This window comes from Dromaius novaehollandiae, chromosome 3, assembly GCF_036370855.1.
Source record: "Dromaius novaehollandiae isolate bDroNov1 chromosome 3, bDroNov1.hap1, whole genome shotgun sequence".
Classification (NCBI taxonomy): domain Eukaryota; kingdom Metazoa; phylum Chordata; class Aves; order Casuariiformes; family Dromaiidae; genus Dromaius; species Dromaius novaehollandiae.
In genome coordinates, this window is record NC_088100.1 from 92,764,236 (window position 1) to 92,783,076 (window position 18,841).

An 18,841-nucleotide genomic window follows, 5' to 3' on the forward strand; every position below is an offset into this window, starting at 1 on the left:
GTATGAAGACATTTCAACGCTGCCAGTTTCCCACCTGAGGGCATATAGGTTCCGGTTTGCTGGAATATCTGTGTCATGTCTTCTGTGTTACTTCTCGAGCTGCTTGTCTAGTCAGAGAGATTTATAGGAATAGCTGGAATAAAAATGTCCATGTGTAGCTTCACGGCGTAGCTGTGCCAGCACGCTTCCCCACGCAGCCAAAGTCTCATTCGGACCCACGGGAATCACTCCTCACTGAGAAGCGTGGGGGGACACCTCTCTGGGGTCTCACCTGGGGGGGCACCCCTCTGGGGTCTCACCTCTCTCGAGGGAAGATCCCAAACAGAGGCTTTTCCAGATAAACACGGGTCCGTGCAAGGCTGGCATCAGCCGCTTGCTGCCACAGCGGGACCCTGCCAGCTCCGAGGCTAAGCCAGCAGGGGCCTGGAGGCCGCGCCGCCCCCGAGGCAATGCCTTCGGGCCTTTTTGAGCCGCGCAGCCCCGTTTCGCGATTTTAAGCCCACTGAAACTGCCTTTCCCAGCTACTCCCCGCCATCTGCAGACCCGCACCGGGGGTGCTGGCACCGTTACTGAAAGCCCCGGCTTCGGGGAGAGCGCCGGATACTGCACTGCACCCCCAGGCCTGACGCACCGGGGCTGAGGCCCCGCGGGCGGCTGCTGCCCCGGGCTCGCCCGGTGCCCCCGCGGTTCGGCCCCGCCGGAGGCGACTGCACCCTCCCCAAGAGCGGGTGCCCCCCCGCCCCGGGGGACACTTGGTTTCGCTCATCCCCCCCTCCCCCCCCCGTGCGCGGACTCGTTGGTTTCGTCCCCTCGCCCCCTCCCCCCCCGTCCTCCGCGTTGCCGTGGCGACGGGCGAGACGCACCTCCCCGGCCGCCGCTGTGCGTGGCCCCGCCCCCGCCCATGCTGCCCGATGACGTAGATGCGCCGCAGCGTGGGGATTCCGCCGGATTACCCGGCGTGCCCCGCGGCAAAATGGCGGCCTGAGGCGGGAGCGCGGGGCCGGGCCGAGCGGGGGCAAAGTTTGGGGCGGGCCCGAGGCGGCGCCGAACCGGGGCCGAACCGGCCGCAAAGTCCCCGGCAGCCCGGGCGGAGCCGCGCCTCAGCGGATCAGAGCCGGGCTGCGGCCCCGCGGGCGGGCAGCGGGCAGCGCGACCGGTTGGGGACCGAGCCCGGGCCTGGGCGGGGTCCCCGCGCGTCGGCCCGGCGCTGGCGGCCCTGCCGGGCGGCTGCTGCGAGCGGCGGCTGCCCCGGCCCGGCCGCGCCCGGTGAGACGGGGGTGTTGCAGTGACCCGTGGGGGCGTCGGGCCGGGCCGGGCGTCGGGGGGCGGGGCGGGGGCTGGAGGGTGGCGGAGCCGCGGCCTCGGCCCTGGGGGGAGCTGCCCCTCCCGGGGTGCGTGCGTGCGTGCGTGTGTGTGGGGCGGCCTGCGGCGGGAAGGGGCAGGCTGCACCAGGTTCGCTCAGGGTGTAGCCCTGTCTTGGTGATGGAGAGGTCGGGGTTATGGGGATGAGGGATCGGTATCTGCGCGGGGAGGGTTGCCGGAGTCAGAGCTACGGAAGGGAGCAAGTCTGGGCCTGCGTGTACTTAAGGAGCCAGAGTAGGACTGAAAGAGAGTTGGAAGGGAGGGAGCTGTGCTCCACTGGTGCCAAAGCTGTCAAGGGGGAAATGGGAAATCCTCTGCCAGTCTGTATACCCTCCCTAGTGTAGTAGGTGCTTGCTACTACTGAGTTAGTGAGCAGCCCCTGGGAGCAAGGGGAGGCATTAAAGAAAAACAGGTGAACAATAGATACTGAACTGCGTCTGGCTCTGGGCTGGAACGCACAGCATGGAGTAGAGTAAGAGATTAAGTGCTAATAAACGGATTTTTCAATAGACAGATGATTTGCTTTGGTAGGTGTGAAGGTGTGCAAGTGAGACACACATCTGTCAGATCTGAGAGGTACCATGTGGATGTTGTCCACTGAAAAGAATCAGCCATCGAATTTAGATAGTTCCATGCTAGAGAAAGCTTTTCAGAGGTATGCATCTGTATTTTACAGAATCAGAGACGGAACGGACATAAAGTGACTACATAAGAGGAAGCAATGAATCCTTGCTGAAGCATCAGACCGCAGGTAAGAAAGCCAGGAATGAGGTGATACTGAGTTCTTTTTGTCCCACTACTTGAATTTTTGAGAATATGTTAAGGACATACATAGCAAATTATCCCTCTCTAGAATGTTCTTTGCATCATAGTAAGCCATAGTTGCCTGAACTGAGAGGTCAGAGATGCAAATGAAGTAGGAGTAACTCTGAAAAATTCAATACGAGTCACCAGGAAGAAAAGTTGAGTTAAAGAGCTAAGCTGGTGCCCTTTATGTGTTATCCAAAGAAGGCGTCTAAAGTCTGTTCTTTCAGTGCTGAACCAGCTGCGTTCTCTGTGTAGTTACATGAGGTCTACACAGCCAGAGTCACAATGAAGTCCTTTCTGGAGATCTGACTTCTGTAGTGATTGCAATTTAGGTAATTTTAGTGATCCTCTGTTCTGTTAGGTTATTTCTTCCACTATGTTGTTTTTTTCCACCCATATTCAAATTGATCCCCTGAAGGATGGTGCAGGTGCACTGCTGGTCTTTCTGTGTTCTCCTGAGTTCAGTCTTGAGATCCATTTTAGAGGGGCAGCTATTTGGTACCTAAGAATTGGTCATTTGAAATTTGTTCAGCCCTGTTGCTTATTTGTCAAGTCACTTTTAGTAATGCTCCTTTGTCTTCTCTTCACTTGTTACTCAGTTGCTGCAGAAAGCTTATGTATCCCAACGGTGCTGTGCATACATTGTATTTCAACCTCTGGATGTCAGATCAGCATTTAAACCAGCAGGTCCTAGCTGTGGTGTCAGAAGTTTCTGGCTTTTAATTCCTTATCAGGAATTGTGGGAGTATATTTCAGAAGGACAAGCAAAGTTCCAAAGTGCAGCCCATGGCTATCTTCATCTTTCAGTATTTACAAGGTACTTAGGTCAGGAGGGGATGTTACATGTGAAGACCTGTTGCCTCTTCAAACCAACTGTTTAAACCAAAGATGACCTTGCATTCTTTTCCAATCTTTTTCTAGTAGTTCTTGGACACTGATAAGTCACTTGTTTTGCAGCTCTCAAGCCCTGCACTCTTATCTTCCCCATCCACTCTTAGTGCAACCATGGGGTTTAGTATTTTGGGGAAGTAGTTTAGCAAAGAGGTATAGTCCTTTGCTTGTCTGCCCCTTTTTGCCCCGGAGCAGAATAAACAAAGTTGGATAGGACAGTGGGTGTTTTTTTGGTGAATATGCTGATGTGGAGGGTATCAGAGCTGTCTTGGAGAAAGGATTTGTGGCATTTGGTGTGGCATATAAGATGCTTTTAAAAAGGCAAAGAATGACAAACAGTAATTTCTACCACAGGTTTATTGTGTGAGCGTGTTCAGATCATTACTGTTTCTTGGTCTTTGTTCTTTGGTTGCAAAATATGATGAACACAGAATTATCAGAACTTCGTTAAATATGACTATATTTTTTCAGTAGTTGTTTGAAGTGGACTTGATGCTTGTGAGTCATGGAGGCTGACAACCTCTGTTTCCCAAGGAAATACTGCTTTAGTATCAAAAAGTGAGCTCCCTAACTGGCTAAAATGTCTGCTATGTTTTAAGGAGGATGCACTGAAAACGAGCATGAGACTTCCATGCGTCACCGCCTCTACCTAGGAAATATTTCTGGAAGTTAAATTATAATGTATTAACCATATTGTCTTTTTGCGAGCAAAGGCCTAGCTCTTGCAGCATAGAGGGACAAGAATGGTGTAGTAAGATCCCTTACCCTCTGCTTTTCATGTTGCTGGGAGAAATGCTACATGTGGGAGTCTCGAATGGGTCTAGTTGGGGTGAGCTTGAGGGCAGGATTCCTCCACTACGAAATGAGGGTCCTATTTGGTACCTTTCCAACTCATCTCTGCTCTCTTGACCAGAGTCGTCAGGAACCAGAATTGTCATTATGGACAGAATGGGTTTTCTTGGCTATTAGACTTGGGTTTTTTTTCAGATGTAAATTTAAGTCCTGAAGTTAGACACGTCCACCTCCTTGCTTGAAAGCTTTGGTAGGGAAAATATCTCCTCCTTGTATGACACTTTGAACTATGGACAGAGTGTGTATTTGTGGCATTCTCTAGTTATCTGGTACCAAGAATGTATATTTTTTGTCACTAGTAACTGAATAAATATGACGCTTCTCTCCAATTCATTATATACAGGATTGCAAAGGAAGTATGTGCGTAATGTCTGCAAACTGGGCTAATGCCTTAGGAGTAAAGTTGTCAGTTTTGTTTCTGTGGCAGTTCCCTTGCCTAAGGGCTTTTGTCTTGTTCCATATTGGCCATATCTGTAACTGGTATAGGAAGAATGTTACTTTTTTAAATTGAGCTGATTAGAGGGGAAGGATGACCCTGTGGTCAGAATTCTGACCTGGAATGTAGGATATGTAATTTCCGTCACAGGTTTATTGTGTGAGCATGTTCAGATCACTACTGTTTCTTGGTCTTCATTCTTTGGTTGCAAAATATGATGAACACACATCTTCTTGAGGATTTGGAGAAGAGTCAATAAATGGCTATAAGGTGCTTGGATACTGTAGTGATGAATACTGTAATAAAGCTTGGTGGAGGAGAAGAAATGAAAAGAATATGCTAAACTGTGACTTCAAAATTAAGCAGACTCTTGTGTGGTCTGTCTTCCTTATTCTGTAGCAAGGTGAAATTGCTGTGGAGTGGAAGTCAGGCCCTGCCTTGTTTAAAGCAAGCAGGCACTCTGAGACCACTGCCTTTTGTCCCATCCCAGGATCTGTGTGCTTGTTTCCACAGCTTGTAAGGTCTTATCTGGCTGTATCTTTGACTTAGATCTCTCTCTTCGCTTTTCTGCCCCCTTATTTGTTATAGACTTGGAAATTATTCTCTTTCTTGCCAGCATGTTAATGTACAGTCTTATTGCTAATATATTCAGACATAGATGGCCAAGAGCAACGGCTCACGGGCTGTCTCATATTTGGAATGACATGAGCCACCCTCTCTGGAGTGTCCTCCTCGGAGCTGTGCTTAGGAAGGAAACGGCCACGTAGGAGTGTGAGAACAGCATTGCAATGGTTGGAATGCAGGATAAGCATCACTTGGGTGGGCTCAGTTTTCCTGTGCTTTTTTCAACAATGTTAGGTGCCAAGTCTGAGGAAGACTGCTGCAGAGAGGTGAAGGAGCTGGAATGTATTCTTCAGTTGAGGCAAATGCAGTTCAGTAAAACTGATAGGCATCAAACTGAATAATGATTTTAAAGTATTTTCACATGATGTCTAATCTGTGGAAATTCACTACCACATAATAGCACTGAGGCTAAGCTGAGTGGGATTCAGAGAAGATCAAGCGCTTATATGAGTGGAAATGTTCAGACTTGCTTTAGCTAAAGTACTTGTTTTAGAAGGCATGTTTTTCAGACATAACTCAATCTCTAACAGATAAAGGTTAGGAAAAAGGGCAGTTCATTTCATAATTGTCCACTGGGGCCTCTTACTCCTTCTTCTAATGTACTGGCCTGTGTCAAAGACAAAGTATTGAATCACACTTATTTGCTATGTTAGATTACCTGCCAGCCTTCCCTTTTGTGATAACTGCATTTAAGAAAAAACAAAACATCAACAAAAAACCCCAAATCCAACTGATCTGAGTAGCCCTAGTAGTTGAGAATTTTGAGCTGTGGAACAGAGGAGTCCTTGGAAGGACAGCATATCCCATAGATGAGGATTGTGTCTTATTTGTGAATGCCGAGATGTGTAAGTATTATCTCTTTACTCCAAGTTGTCAGGCAAGGTGCTTTATGCTTCTTGCCTCCGCTTCTAAGCGGGAAAAGAGTGTGTGGAGTTTGGCCTCTACACATTGCAGTCTTGTAGTGGACTTTAGTCGGAAAGCAGCTGGAGGGGTAGACTCCTCTCAGGCTATTCTAGTGAGATCCAGTATGTTCTGGCATGAGCCTCAGCTTCCCTGTATTTGGGAAGACACATTCTGTGTCCTGCACTCTTGTCCCAACTGTGTTGAGGACCAAGAGGATCATTAGGGTTGCTTGATCTCATATACATGAATTGCATTTGATGGACAGGCCAGTAAAGGTAAGTGGCAATGGAATGGAGATATGTTCAAGCGGATGTTTGTAATGTCTGCCTTAACGCAGAGGGAACTCTATAAAGTAAGAGCAGAGGGTTTTCAGAGCGTAGAGCAGGTCATGAAGACCTTGAGATCTGTGTATGGATGCCCTCCTTATGGGCTGTTCTGGAAAAAACACAGATGCTTTCGGGCACAGCTTAACCCTTTTGTGGCAGGCATAATTGCTGTAAATGGGTGAAGGGCTACTGGCTTTCACAGAAATTGTCTGCGTGGTGCTGAGGGAATACAGATAAAATGTGGAGTGGGTCAGGATTGGAATGTATGGTTTCCTGTAGGGGATTAGGCTGTTTTTTAGGGACTTTTGCACAGGGCATTTGACCTGCTCCTAGTGGCAAGAGAGAACTGTTTTAAATTTCTGATTTCTAAGGTTTGGCAGATTCACAACTGTGAGTCCCACAGCGACTGTTCTGTCTTGTCTGAGTTTCACATTTGTATTGTGTCCCTGCAATAAAGTTGGCTTTGACAATGTTGTAGGAATCATAACTGAATTTTCTTACTCTTGTGTTTAAAGTCTCGGTTGTCCAGCTACATTACTGTAACGCTCATGCACAAATGGTTCCAAAATGGAAAGGGGTAGATGAGGTAATTTCTCTTAACTGTTGTGGAATTGTACTTAGGCTTGTAAAAAGCCTTGGGCAAGTTTTACTTTATAGCATTTGTTTCAAATGAACATAAGATATTTTCCCAAGATAATAATTAGATAATCATTATGGCAGTAAGTTTTTTGACCATTATTTTAGCATATTCTACTCAGGTTAACTGTACTCAGACCTTGGTATGTGTTGCCACGCGTGCCTTATACAGTTCCCAAAGATGCCTTGCTGTGTTGTCTCCTAAATCAGATTTCATCCTGCAACTTTTCTGTTCCTTAGTGAGGGCTTTGTTGTTGCCTGGTGGGAAAGTTAAAAAATTCTAGGGACGTGACTTGAAATGTAGTCAGTCTCAAATGAGAAAAAGTGATTGCAGTTTCTTCTGCTGTTCTGAATGTTCTTGTATGTTTTTATTTGTATATCTTTCTTTTTCCATTTTAAGAACTCCTCCCCCTTCACTTTTACATGTGAGGGGATTCTTATTGGATTGTATGCAGGACCCTATCCAACAGGGGAAAAAAAAGAATAGAAATCAGCAGGATACTTTGTTTAAATTGGAGTTGTTTAAAGTAACCCTTCTTGAGAAGGATCGTCTTCATGTTCACAGTTTACCTTTAGGTGGTTTCATTTTTCTGAGCAGAAAGCATCTCATGCATTAAAGCATGCAAAAATATATTTTTTGAGTTTTAGAATTGAATTTCCAAGCATTGTTCATGCACTGGCTATGTAAGTGCTAGGAAATGCAAACTTTGCTCAGAAGGCTTTTCTCAGCTAACTGTATTTTGCTAGTGACACACTTTACTAGCAGGAGATGTCTGTGTAGGTGCTCACTGCAGTTTCTTCTAGGGCTAGTAAGGAGTGTTACTTTTGGGAAGCTTCTCATGCCAGGTGGGGTTGATTCCTGAAAGCAAATCACCCTTGCTGAACTGCAGAATTTTTGCAGAGTCTACTCATAAGTATATCTATTTTTCCTTGATTTGCTGATGTTTTTGTAATAGGTTCCCAGGCGTATTTGAAATGGCTGTGACAGAGTTCAGGATAGTGGAGGCTCCAGCTGGGTGGGGAGAGCTGTGTTACTATGTAGCTTCAGGGATGATTTACTACCCCACTGACAACTTGCAATATAAACATTAGTCCAAGCATGATCTTGTCCGAAAACCCCGCCTACGCAGGGAGCCAGGAGTCTTCCTGCCACGCGCCATAAATCGTTTACGGTTTGCTCATGCTCGTGCATTTGAAAAACAGCTGTGCATTGGGGATTAGCAGTTTGCAGAAGGCCCGTGCGGGGCTAAATTAGGGTCTCTTGCCCTGATGGTGAATACTGGTAACAGAATAGCAGGAGTGCTTCTCTGCAGTGGAAAGCAATTTACTCTGGGGATGGGGGTGGATGCAGGGTATATGTTATGGTATGGCAGCCAGGGGAAGGAGTTGGTTTGCTGTGCTTGCTAGCTCGTCAACTGAGCTTGAATGCCTGATTGACAGTTGTCCTGCATGGCGGGGGATTGAACAGTTGATTGGTAGCTAATTGTTTTTTATAGCCAGGATGCAGACAAACAGCTTCTGTCTTGCCGGAGCTGAAGGACTGTAGAGGGTTTGGTTCTTTTTTTGGTATTGTGCAGTGTGAAGTGTGGTTCCCCATGGACTAGACCATGGTAGCAGAAACAGATTGTATACAAGGCCATCTGGGGCTTCACAACTGACTTCCAGCTTTTAGGAAAGATTTTACTGTGCCACTTGGATTTATTACGTCTTTGCAACTTCAGCTCCCAAAGTCAAACTATTTTTGTGCTGTCTGGGATAATTTAAATCCCAGAGTTGTTTAAAGTAACCATTCTTGAGAAGGGTGGTCTTCAGGTTCAGTTGGTGCCTTCAGGTCTTTCTGTAATAAAGAGAATACACAGATTTTGCTGTACAAATGAGACTAGAAAGGACAGTTCAGATACCTCATTTGTGCTGGATGAAGAACCAGCTGCTGAGTAATGCAGATATAAGCAGATCATTTTTAGCTGGGCTGGTGTCTCCATCAACAAACAAACCCTTTCTTGGGTGGGTTGGGTAAGAATCTGGGTGGAATGTTTCAGCCAGGCTCCCCCCTCCAGATACATCAGCTGAACACAAGGGCCTCCAGACTATACCGTAAGCAGCCCTCGTGCCACAGGCAAAGCGAGTGGGCTCTGGGTGAGCGGGTTGCTTGTTGCCAAATGACACAATTAGAAAAGCTCCGGTTTGCTGAAGCTGCTGTGCAAGTGCCCCTCTATGAAGTAGGAACATTTTCCTGGAGCTTCCTGCTTTGCTCTCCTCTGTGGTTGGTTTGGGGAGAGTAGCTGGAAGGGCTGATCCTAGGCTCGTCTGAGCCTCCATTTTTTTTCTTACTTCTTTTGGTGAAAGCTGTGCAGGGTTTGTTTGTTTGTTTGTTTTGTTTTTTTGGGTTTTTTTGTGCTTTGTTGAGGTAGAGGCCAGATAGTACCAAGTATGTTTGTGGCTGTTTGTGTGGGCATTAGAGATTTGGAAGACACCGTATTATGAGCTGTAGGTCATTTCATGTCAGGTTGGCTAAGTTTCCATCAAGCTGGTTCCGTGTTGCTGTAGTGTGTATGGACTGTGTATGTTTGGGGATCCCAGTTCTCTCTCTCCATTCGAGAGGGCTTTTCTCCTGTTTGCTGCTTCCTCTATCCCCTTAATAAAAAAAAACCTCCAGATTTGGGAGAGCTGTTAACCCAAAAATGAAATTAGATGCTTTGCTCTTTCTTATATAGACTTTCCAGATATATACTGAGTGCTTGAGTGGGGTGTGGGTATGTGATTATATTTTAAGCTTTTTTTTCCTTGCTGTTTTTGATGCTGCTGAGGGAATTCAGCCTTCCCTCTTTCTGCAAACTGATGTCAAGGAATTGCTGTCACCTAGAGCAAAGCTCCATGCACTTGCCTCAAGGCCTTACCTCTCCAGGTCAGGACTTTGCCCAACTTCCACGGCAGCAGTTTATTTATGAGCTTGCATTACCTGAATCTTCTGGGCTAGATCTGAAGGGAATAATTCATGGCAGTGCAAATCATAGTTCAGAGGTTCTGGAATAGGGGAGGGAAGGAAAGAATAGGGGTAACAGTGCAGTTAACTCTTCCCCCCACACACCCTTCTTTTCTTCCCTCTGTTTCCTCGCCTGCCCAGCTGTGTAGTAGGTTAGCAGTACGTGTCTGTTCTTATTCTTATGAAAGTAGACTTTGTTCTCCAAAGACTGCTAATCATGCCCCATGGGGGTGTAATCAGTTATAAGGTATTTAATACAGTGCAGGCGGGAACAAGCTGCCTGGCCGGGCTGGCAGATTGCAACACTACAATTATAAAGGGCCCCTTTCCCCCACTCACCCGCCCACCGGTGGCAGGATGAGGGTTGTACCTTGAAACAGTATTAAGTGTATGGAAAATAAAGTTGTAGTGGAGGAGGGGAGAAGAGAGGCTGAAGAGGCAGCTCCTATTCTGGGAAGCAGACAGATCTAAATGCTGCAAGAGCTGCAGCCATTGCAGGTTGCGCTGTTGAGGCTTGTGGGAATTTGGGTGCAGTCACCATTGGAGTGGATTGCACAGAGATGGCCTTTGGCAAGCCGTTGAGCAGCAGGGGCTTCCGTCCTCTCTGAATTAGGTTTTCTTGTGGTGGTTGGGGTTGGAGAGGTATGGAGTGGTTAGAACCAGAGAAGCCCTTTCTCCGGCATATGGTGATTTAGACACCTAATCTGTTTGGGTGCTTTTGTAAGTCCTGCCGGCTTCTATTTGTGTCTTTGGATATAAATCTATTGGTACATGTGGCCTTTCATGCCCCTTTCTTCCAGGCACTGGAGCTTGTGCAGTAGCCTACCTTACAGTCTTGGAAGGAGCTAGGTAGCTTGAGGCCTTGAATTTTAATAGGCATGGGAAATCAGGACCTCATCTAGTCTGCTCTTAGTACCTAATACCAGACCATTCCCCTCAGTGAGGGCCTTGAAGTGCACGTGGGGTCTGGAGCAGCTGGGCTGCAGGCTTATAAACCATCCCTGCTCTGGCGGCTTGCTAGATGCGTCGGTATGTTCCTGGAGCTTGTGGCCATGTTGACCTCTCCCCTTCCAGGTTCCCCAGAGATTACAGCGTTTCAGCCCTTCACTGGTGCTGTTTGAATTTGCTGACACTGCTTTGTGCAATGACAGCACAGGGCTCCCTATGTGTGTGTGCACATCCCTCTTTGCTTCTTGGAGAGCAGAAGGGAATATCCATTCTGCCCTATCAGCTTGTGTTGTCTAGTTTCTCTTATTTTTGCCTTATGAAATCCTGCTCCTTTCTGGCATCCCTTTGCTGAAGTTCAGAACCGACTATGTGAGGTACAGCAGGCCGGAGTTCTCACTGGAGACCTTTGGGGTATTGCTGCAGATTCAGGTGGATTCAGGTATCCTTGCTACAGTGCTCATCAGAGCAGTGGCTTTCCTGCTTCTCATTGAGAGAACACTGGCTACTACTAAGTCTCATAACTGGCTGTCAGCACTGGGCAGTGGGTTTCTAAGAGTGGATTGATGGCTAATTGTATTGCACAAAGTAAGTGCAGATTCACAACATGAGGGATTCGGAATACGGCCTTTCTTTACGTTGGCTTGAGGACATGGATAACTTGTACCTCCTGATGCACCTCATCTCTCTTTCATTTGGAGTAGTTTCCTGTTTGGGAAGAGTGGCTTCTTTGGAAAGCTTTGGAGTTTGAAAGAGTGCCATGTGGAAATGGCGTAGTGTTTTTCTGCCTAGAGCATAGGGTCTGCTTGTAAGTCTGAAACAGTGATGTCCTGGGAGAAGAGGAGTGTCATGCATTTTCATACACCAAGGTTTTTCTTCTCATGATCATGTGAATGACCAAGTGTCAGTGCTGGTAGGGGAAGAATCATGTACGATGAAGATCAGATCCGTTTCTGTGGGCAGCGAGGACAGTGTCTGCAGAAGGATGTTGTGATAAGGAAGAAATGATCGTATCTCAGAGAAGCTGGTTGACTGTAGGTATAGGGGTTTCCTGAGGCGGCAAAAAAGGTCTAGATCCTTCCAAGCACCCTTGATGCCTGAGGTCAGCTTCCCATTCAGCTCTGCCCCCTCAGCTCAGCAAGGCTCAGTGTTGTGTTTTCCCCTTGTCTTACAGGAAAAGTCAGGGAAATTCCCTTCCCAGGCTACTGCGCAGAGCTCTGTTCCTGCCCTGGAATGTGGTTACTTCCCAGCCCCGATGGCTGCTCTTCTCCTCCCCCCAGCTTGCATGCCCTGTTGACAGCTCTCCTGCCCTGCTCTGTTTCTCTTGCCCCATGGCCTGGAGAACTCTCCCACAGCCGAGTTGGGGACTAAAGCGATCGTTGGGATCCTGGCAGTGGCAGGGCTGGCATGCATGGGGCACGTGGTGGGTGTGTGGGCTGGCTGCTTGTTTTCCTTCCCTGCCTGGTGAGGAATGCAATGTGTTTGCCTTCCTTGGCCTGTGGTTGCAGCCACATTCCTGCACTGGGAGTCAGCGAGTCGGCGGGGCGGCGTGCTGTTCATGCCCCCTGGCTACATGCTTTCAGCTCCACATCAAAGGTGTGTTTGGTGTGTAGCTTGTGCCATTCCTGGCCACACCTGGTGGCCTGCAGGCACGCAGGAGGTGGAGTCTGGCAGTGTTTGTAGATGGCATTCAGGGTTCAGACTGCTTTTTGCTTGTGGAAAGGCTGGAGCTGAGTCCATGCTAAACAACCCCAGGAATGCAGCGGGAGAGTTGAGCGGCACAGTCACTCCAGGGGCATGTCCTAGCAGCAATGTTTCCTTTATAGCTGCAGCAAAATAACTCATGCCTGCTTCTCCAAAGGAACTGGCTCTTTGCTTGGGTGTGTTGTAGGGCTTAATTTACACCGATAAGGCCAATTAAAGTTGGCTCGTCCCTCTGCAGCTTTGTGTGCTCATGGCAAATCAGCAAATGATTGACTCGTGCCATCAAGCTGTTCTCAGTACAGACTGTGTTGTGCAGTTGTACATCTGGAGATGGAGCGGACCCAGGATGTAACCCCAGGCAGGAGCGGTTCCCCTAGTCGGTGGGGTAAATGTTCTTATGTATCCACTGCAGCTGAACTGTTCCAGCTTGTTCTAAAAAAGCCTCCCTCTTCTGGCTGGCACCCCAAGAGCTGGCAGTTGAGCCCTGGAAGTTTGGTGAAGAATGTCAGATCAGGATGCAGACGCATTATTTTGGGATCCTCGCCCTCATGTCTGGGCAAAACAGACACTAGTTTTCTATGGTCCAATCATGCAAGCCATCTCTGCTCTCTTTTCCCTAAGTCTTTCATTTGCCTGGCACAGGGAAAGATGGTCCCTTCTGGAAGTGCTGCTGTGAGTATAGGGAGGCTCTGGGCAAGGCTTGTAGAAGAAACAGCCGAGCATCCTCTGGGTCCTGGGTAAGCCCTAGCCTGTTCAGCTCATTAAACAGTTTTTGTTCTTTAGGACTTGCAGTTTTCCTTCTGGCAATTCCCAGCAGCCTCAAATTCTGTGACCAGCCAGTTGCTTCCATATTAAAGTTTGTCTTCTACAGCAGACCTTCATACTGCTACCCTTAGCCTTGACTTTATAGCACAGTTGTTGCTTTCTGGTTCTTGCTGCAGTCTCCAGCTCCATTGCTGCAGGACTACTGTACCAGACCATGCCACTGTCTCTGGACAAGGATGTATCACTCTTCGAAGCAGGATCTCTATAGATGGTTAGGGGACCGTTACTTGTTGCCAAAGACTCTTTTGATTGTAAAAGGATTAGAAATTATTCGCATTGGGCTCTCTTCTCCCCTGGCTTCAGGTAAACTGTACATTTTATTTCAAATTAGTGGCCACTGACTCTGTCCCGAACTTTCAGGACTTTCAGGTATTGTGAAGAAAAGTCTGTGTTGCCTGAATCTTCCTTCTTCTTCCTCTATCATGCAGTGCCAAACTGAACGGTATGCCCTGTGGCAACTTGAAGTGTAGCAAAAATACAAGGGAGTTTAAAACTGGATTGTGTGGAAAGTTATTGATTGAACCTTTAAGTGTGTGTAATCATTGTGCGTTTATCTTTGAGGCGTTTCAGCTTTGTCATGAGATACAGGCTACTGCTGCAAAATGGGTGTCTTGCTTAGGATTAAACATTGCTCCTACTGCTACTTTATGGTTGACAGGAAGGGAGCAAGGGAGCTGGAGTGAAATGGATGTGATGTTGGCTGAGGAGGAGGGTGGCCTCAGTCTTGTCACTTTTCTTTCCCATCAGTGAATTGTAATACATGGTAGAGAGAAAGTGGCTAGTTCCTCAGCTTGATTTCCCTGCTGGCTTTCAGGAAGATGAAGGAATCCTGGTCTGTGTGCTTCAGGGTCTGTGCCCAAACACCGCTGTCGGGGAGATGCTCTCCTCTGGGTTGAGTAGCAGTAACCTTCACCGAGTAGTTAGATCTCCCCCTGGTGGGACAGGGAGCAGAAAGCAGCCCCACAGACAGACAGTAAAATAAGGAAATTGGTCTGGTCCTGGGGCACCTTGAGACAGGAGCAGATGTGGTGGTGGCTCTGCAGTTAAGACATTCCTTAGCCCAGAGTCACGGCCTCTTTAGGCCCCAGCTCTTGCAGCTACATGAAGCCGAAGGCACAAGCTGCCAGCTTGCTCTTAGCACTGGACAAACACTTCTTTGCAGCACCTGTCTGGTGATACATTGGCATTCCTCTGCTGTCTTTGCCCTTAGATGAGGGGAGCTTCAAGCTGCTAGCTTCTTGAGTGGCTTAATCTAAGACATTTAACAAAAAGAGGTACCTGGAACGTGGTAGCTTGCTTTCTTTAGGATACCTGGGGCTGGTAATCCTCTAGTCTCAGTTGGAGCCCCTTTGAGGATAGGTGATGAGAGGCGACTTCAGAGGGCAAGCTGTGAAAGAGAGATAGTAAAGCTGTAAGTGAAGGTCTGTGTGGGGCTCTCTTACAGGGGAGTCTAGAGGGAGGAGCTGTGTGAAGGAGAAAAGCCTGTCTTCACTGCTTGAAAGGAGATGGTTTTTCCTTAACCTCAGAACAATTAACAGGCTTATCCTGTCCTGAAGGATAACAGCAGCAAAGACCGGGCGCTTCAGTTTTACAAGAGCAACACCAGGCAGGGGATGTAGTGCTAGTCTGGACAAGTTGGCCTTGTGGTAAAGTGCCTGGCCTTCACTATGATTACCCTTTGGGACAGTTCATGCTGGTTATTAACCGTTGAGAACAGCTTTGGTTTTAGCAGTGACAGCGAGCATGAAAGGAGACAGTTGATGAAAGCTGCCACTCTGTCCCCAGGAAGGGTTGTATCTGAGAGAAGAATTGAAGTAGCCCTGCCTGGTCTCAAGTGGGCTGTCTGCGGTCATCCTCCCCGAGGGAGAAAGGTGAACGTAGGAAGTATAATGCAGCATATAGAGGAGGACAAGCAGGACAGCCCGTGACTGCTGGTGGCAGGCAGCCACCTTCTGTGCAGTCTGCAGGGCAGGGAGTAGAAGTGTAGGTCCTTTCACTTAGGATCCTGCCGTTAAAAGGACTAACGGCAGCCCAGGTGAACGGGAAGAGAAGAGCCAGAGCTGTTGTGTGCTCTCTGCAGATCAGCAATGAAAGATGAGTGGGTGGATCTGTTTGTTTTCCTTTAGCTGGATTAAACTGTGTTGTTTTTCTGTGACTAAATTCTCAGAATAAAATCCCTCAGCAGTCCTGAGGTCAGGTGGTGCTGAAGGCTAAGACCTGACACCTGAGTCAGGTGGTGCTGAAGGCTAAGAGAATCATTAAAAAAAAAAAAAAAGAAAAAAAGAAAAATCCAGCAGGCAAACTGAGGCAAGACTAAGTACAGGACCATACCACAAAAAAAGGGAGAAGATGCTCCAGGGTTATGTTGTGCTTCGGGAACTGTGCTGCTCCATTGTTTAGAGTTGAGACAAGTTTTGTGCCAGTTCCTGCCCTTGGCTCAGGCTCTAAATCTGCTAGGCCCAAAGCATGTTTTTGAAGCAGTCTCCTTTTTTGTTCTTGCTTTGTGGCCTGTTGAGACTACTGCTGCCAGTGTGTAGGTGTGGGTGCTTTGACAAAAAACAGTGCCTGGATACAGAGGCCATGTGAAAGTCTGCAGAGACTATTTGATGCGGTCTCCGGAAGAGGAAATGGCGAGGACTTGAATTAAGTGGGAGACATCCATGCTTGAGAGGAAGCACCCTTTGCAAGGGTGTGAGTAGTGCTATCACTCTTAGCTTCTGGGAAGACAAAGTGACAGGACTTGGTCAACTTTGGGAAAAGGCTGTGAACACTTTCTCTTTTTTTCTTCTCTGGTTGGATGAGTTTGTTACCTTACCACCACCTCTGTTTCAGTGCTAAACGGCTTTTCACTGCCAGCTCATAAAAAGCTATTACATGTTGTATGTGAAGTGAGGATCAGGCTGGCTGGTTTAAGAATGACCCACTGCTATCCTTATGCAACGCTGGAGCCTGTAATTTTACTTCAGTATACTGACTGTCGTCTGTATTCAGTGCTGTAGAGATCATAAAATATTTCTATACTTGAAGATCTTCTCTGATGGATAGCACAGAGGATGGTTTAAGTTTCCATGGCAATGCTTCTGAATGTGCTTCTGTGTCAGTAAAGAGGGACTGTCAGCTGACTAAGATTTGAGGGTTTTCTCTGACAAAGGAGATGAGGGTGAGACTACATGTTAGTTGTTTGCCTGCCTTTGGTAATGCCTCTGACTGTGGCATATAGTCTGGAGAAAGAGGAAGCTGACATTTGGCTAATGCCAGAGATGGACTATGTCGTGCAGACTACAGCTGGACTCCTGGACATGCTTAACTGTTCAGCTACAGACGCAGCTGCACAATGACACAACAGTTAAGCCTGTACCATTCTCTGCCTCTCACATCTGACCATCTGCTAGGGAAAAGCTAATTAAACCAAAACGATTCCTACTAGGATTAAGCCCTAGCAGCAGAGGGAATTGAGCATAGTACAAATATTGTTCGCTTACCAATGGATCAGGGTAGCTGCTTTATTTGTATTTGTAAAGAATCTTAGGCTATTCAGCTCCTTGTTGTCAGGTAGGTGCTTAGTTCATACACGCTTTCCTTCTCTTTATCCCAGTCATTTCTGTTTTAGGTGCAAGAAATATGTTTGTGTCTTGCTGAATTTTCCTACAGTGCATTTTTCAAAACAGCTGTGGCTGTTTCCCTCCTACATGAAGTTTCATGCAAATACAGTGCACAAAGCTGTTTTCTCTCCTGGTTCCTCAGTTTCTTTATTTATGGAATGGGAATTGTTCCTGCTTTCCTCAATGCACATATGCAGCGCATGCCTCAGTGCATGGTGTGCGTGAATCCTAGCATTGGTGTGGGGCTACGTAACCTTGTAATTGTAGTGTGAATCCGAGATGCAAGATCAAGCAGCTTGTTGCTAAAATGTTCCTGCAGCCCTTTGTGAAAGTTGAAGTTTAAATCTCATAAAATAGAAAATGTGGAAGTATGGTTCCCCTAGCAACTGAACTATTGTGCATACCTACAGTCCCTGTTGCCATGTGATCAGTGCTTCAAAATAGCTCCTCCAAAACAATAATAAATACATAAAATGGATTTAAAACTCTGGTTGGTTTCACAGCTGCTCCTGGCGTTCAGCAGAGGTGGGTGTTCACCAGATTGTTCAGCGTTGTGGCACAATTTTGTTTCTGAAGGCCAGTGAGGGATTTAGTTATCTGTGAGGGACTCTGAGAGCATCTTCCCCACTGTTTTTCTCTCTAGTGCCTGGAGACAGTGATACTACCCCAGTGCTTTCCTGCCGGCATTCTCCCCGCTGGGTGCTGACCATGGAAATCTTGTTGCACTGGATGGGAAAGTTGTTCTGTATGTGGTAGCTGAGAGATGGCCATAGAAGAAGGCAGTGATGAGATGGTGAAGGTTGCGTTGCTGGAGTGGATGTGAGGAAGGTTGGAGTGAGCTCGAAGAGACCAGTTTGGAGAAGCAGGTAGAGATGAAAGCAAGAGCACCAAAAGAGTAAAGATAAGAAATTAGGTCTTGATACTCAAAAGAAACAGTTCAGATAGTATTAAATGAGGAATTGGAAAAAACTAATAATTCTGGAATTGCTGAATTTTATTTTTGGCAATACACTTCAATGGGAAATGCTGTAGGAATTGTGGAGGTGAGACGTAGTTTTAGGGTAACGATTTGCAGCATGTGAGGTCTGCGACCTCAGATTTGGTTTTTATATATGGTTACACCCCACAGTTAGCAAGAGAACTTTATGTTTTGGTGGAAGAAGGACAGTAGTAAGACCATGCCTGGGGGCAGTTAGCTAACGTGATTTAACTCCACACTCCAGTTTGCTCAGATAAGCTGTTGGTGAGCCATACCCTTAGGAGTGAGTGTGTGGAACATCCCCTCCCAGTGTCTGGACTGCCTGAATACATTGGACATCAGCAAGCAAAAGGGGTGCGTGTGTGTGTATGGAAAGCAGGGTACAGCACGGGTACTCGTTAGCACCCTTCTCTTGCTTGGGAAAGGCAGAAAATGTTATGCCATGCAGGTCTTAGCATTATGGTGATGTTTAGCTGGCACAGGAGTAGTAAAATTTTGAAGTCATATAAATGTCAATAACTTTAATGCCTTAATATAGTTCATAAAGTGTGGTTAGCTTACATTGATTCTACAAAAGAGATGCCACTCTGCGTTTAAAAAAAAAATTTTTTTGGAAGCAGAAAAGGGCAATAAAGGGGTTACTTAATATTGTTAAAGATCTTGCCTTTGCAGGGGAGTTGTACTGATTTAACTTAATCAGATTAGAAATGATGACGATTAAATTAGTGCAGCATTCTTGTATAGGCATCCTTAATTTAGTTTGTATCTTGTATCTATCTATTTAGCTTAAGTTGATTCAACACAAAGTGCTCTTAAACTGAATTAAGAACATTTACCCAAGAGGATTATACTGCTTTACATTATTTTCTAAGTCAATTTAATTTCATACAGCGTATACATAGACAAGACCTTAGGGAAAAAGCTGATCCTTTTTATTACTTGCTGAACAGTATGTCATGTTTGGCT

At 46.8% G+C, this 18,841-nt stretch overlaps 1 protein-coding gene across 3 annotated transcripts in view; it reads left to right on the plus strand.

The window, feature by feature from the left end:
• Positions 1–917: 917 nt before the first annotated feature.
• TJAP1 (tight junction associated protein 1) overlaps positions 918–18,841 on the plus strand; it is a 40,923-nt gene continuing 22,999 nt past the window's right edge. For 2 of the 3 annotated variants that reach the window (XM_064509488.1, XM_064509489.1), the window contains exons 1-2: positions 918–1,266; positions 2,039–2,113. The gene's annotated coding sequence lies outside the window, so the exon portion shown is untranslated. The remainder of the gene's footprint in view (positions 1,267–2,038; positions 2,114–18,841) is intronic. The other variant, XM_064509490.1, reaches the window with a different exon arrangement.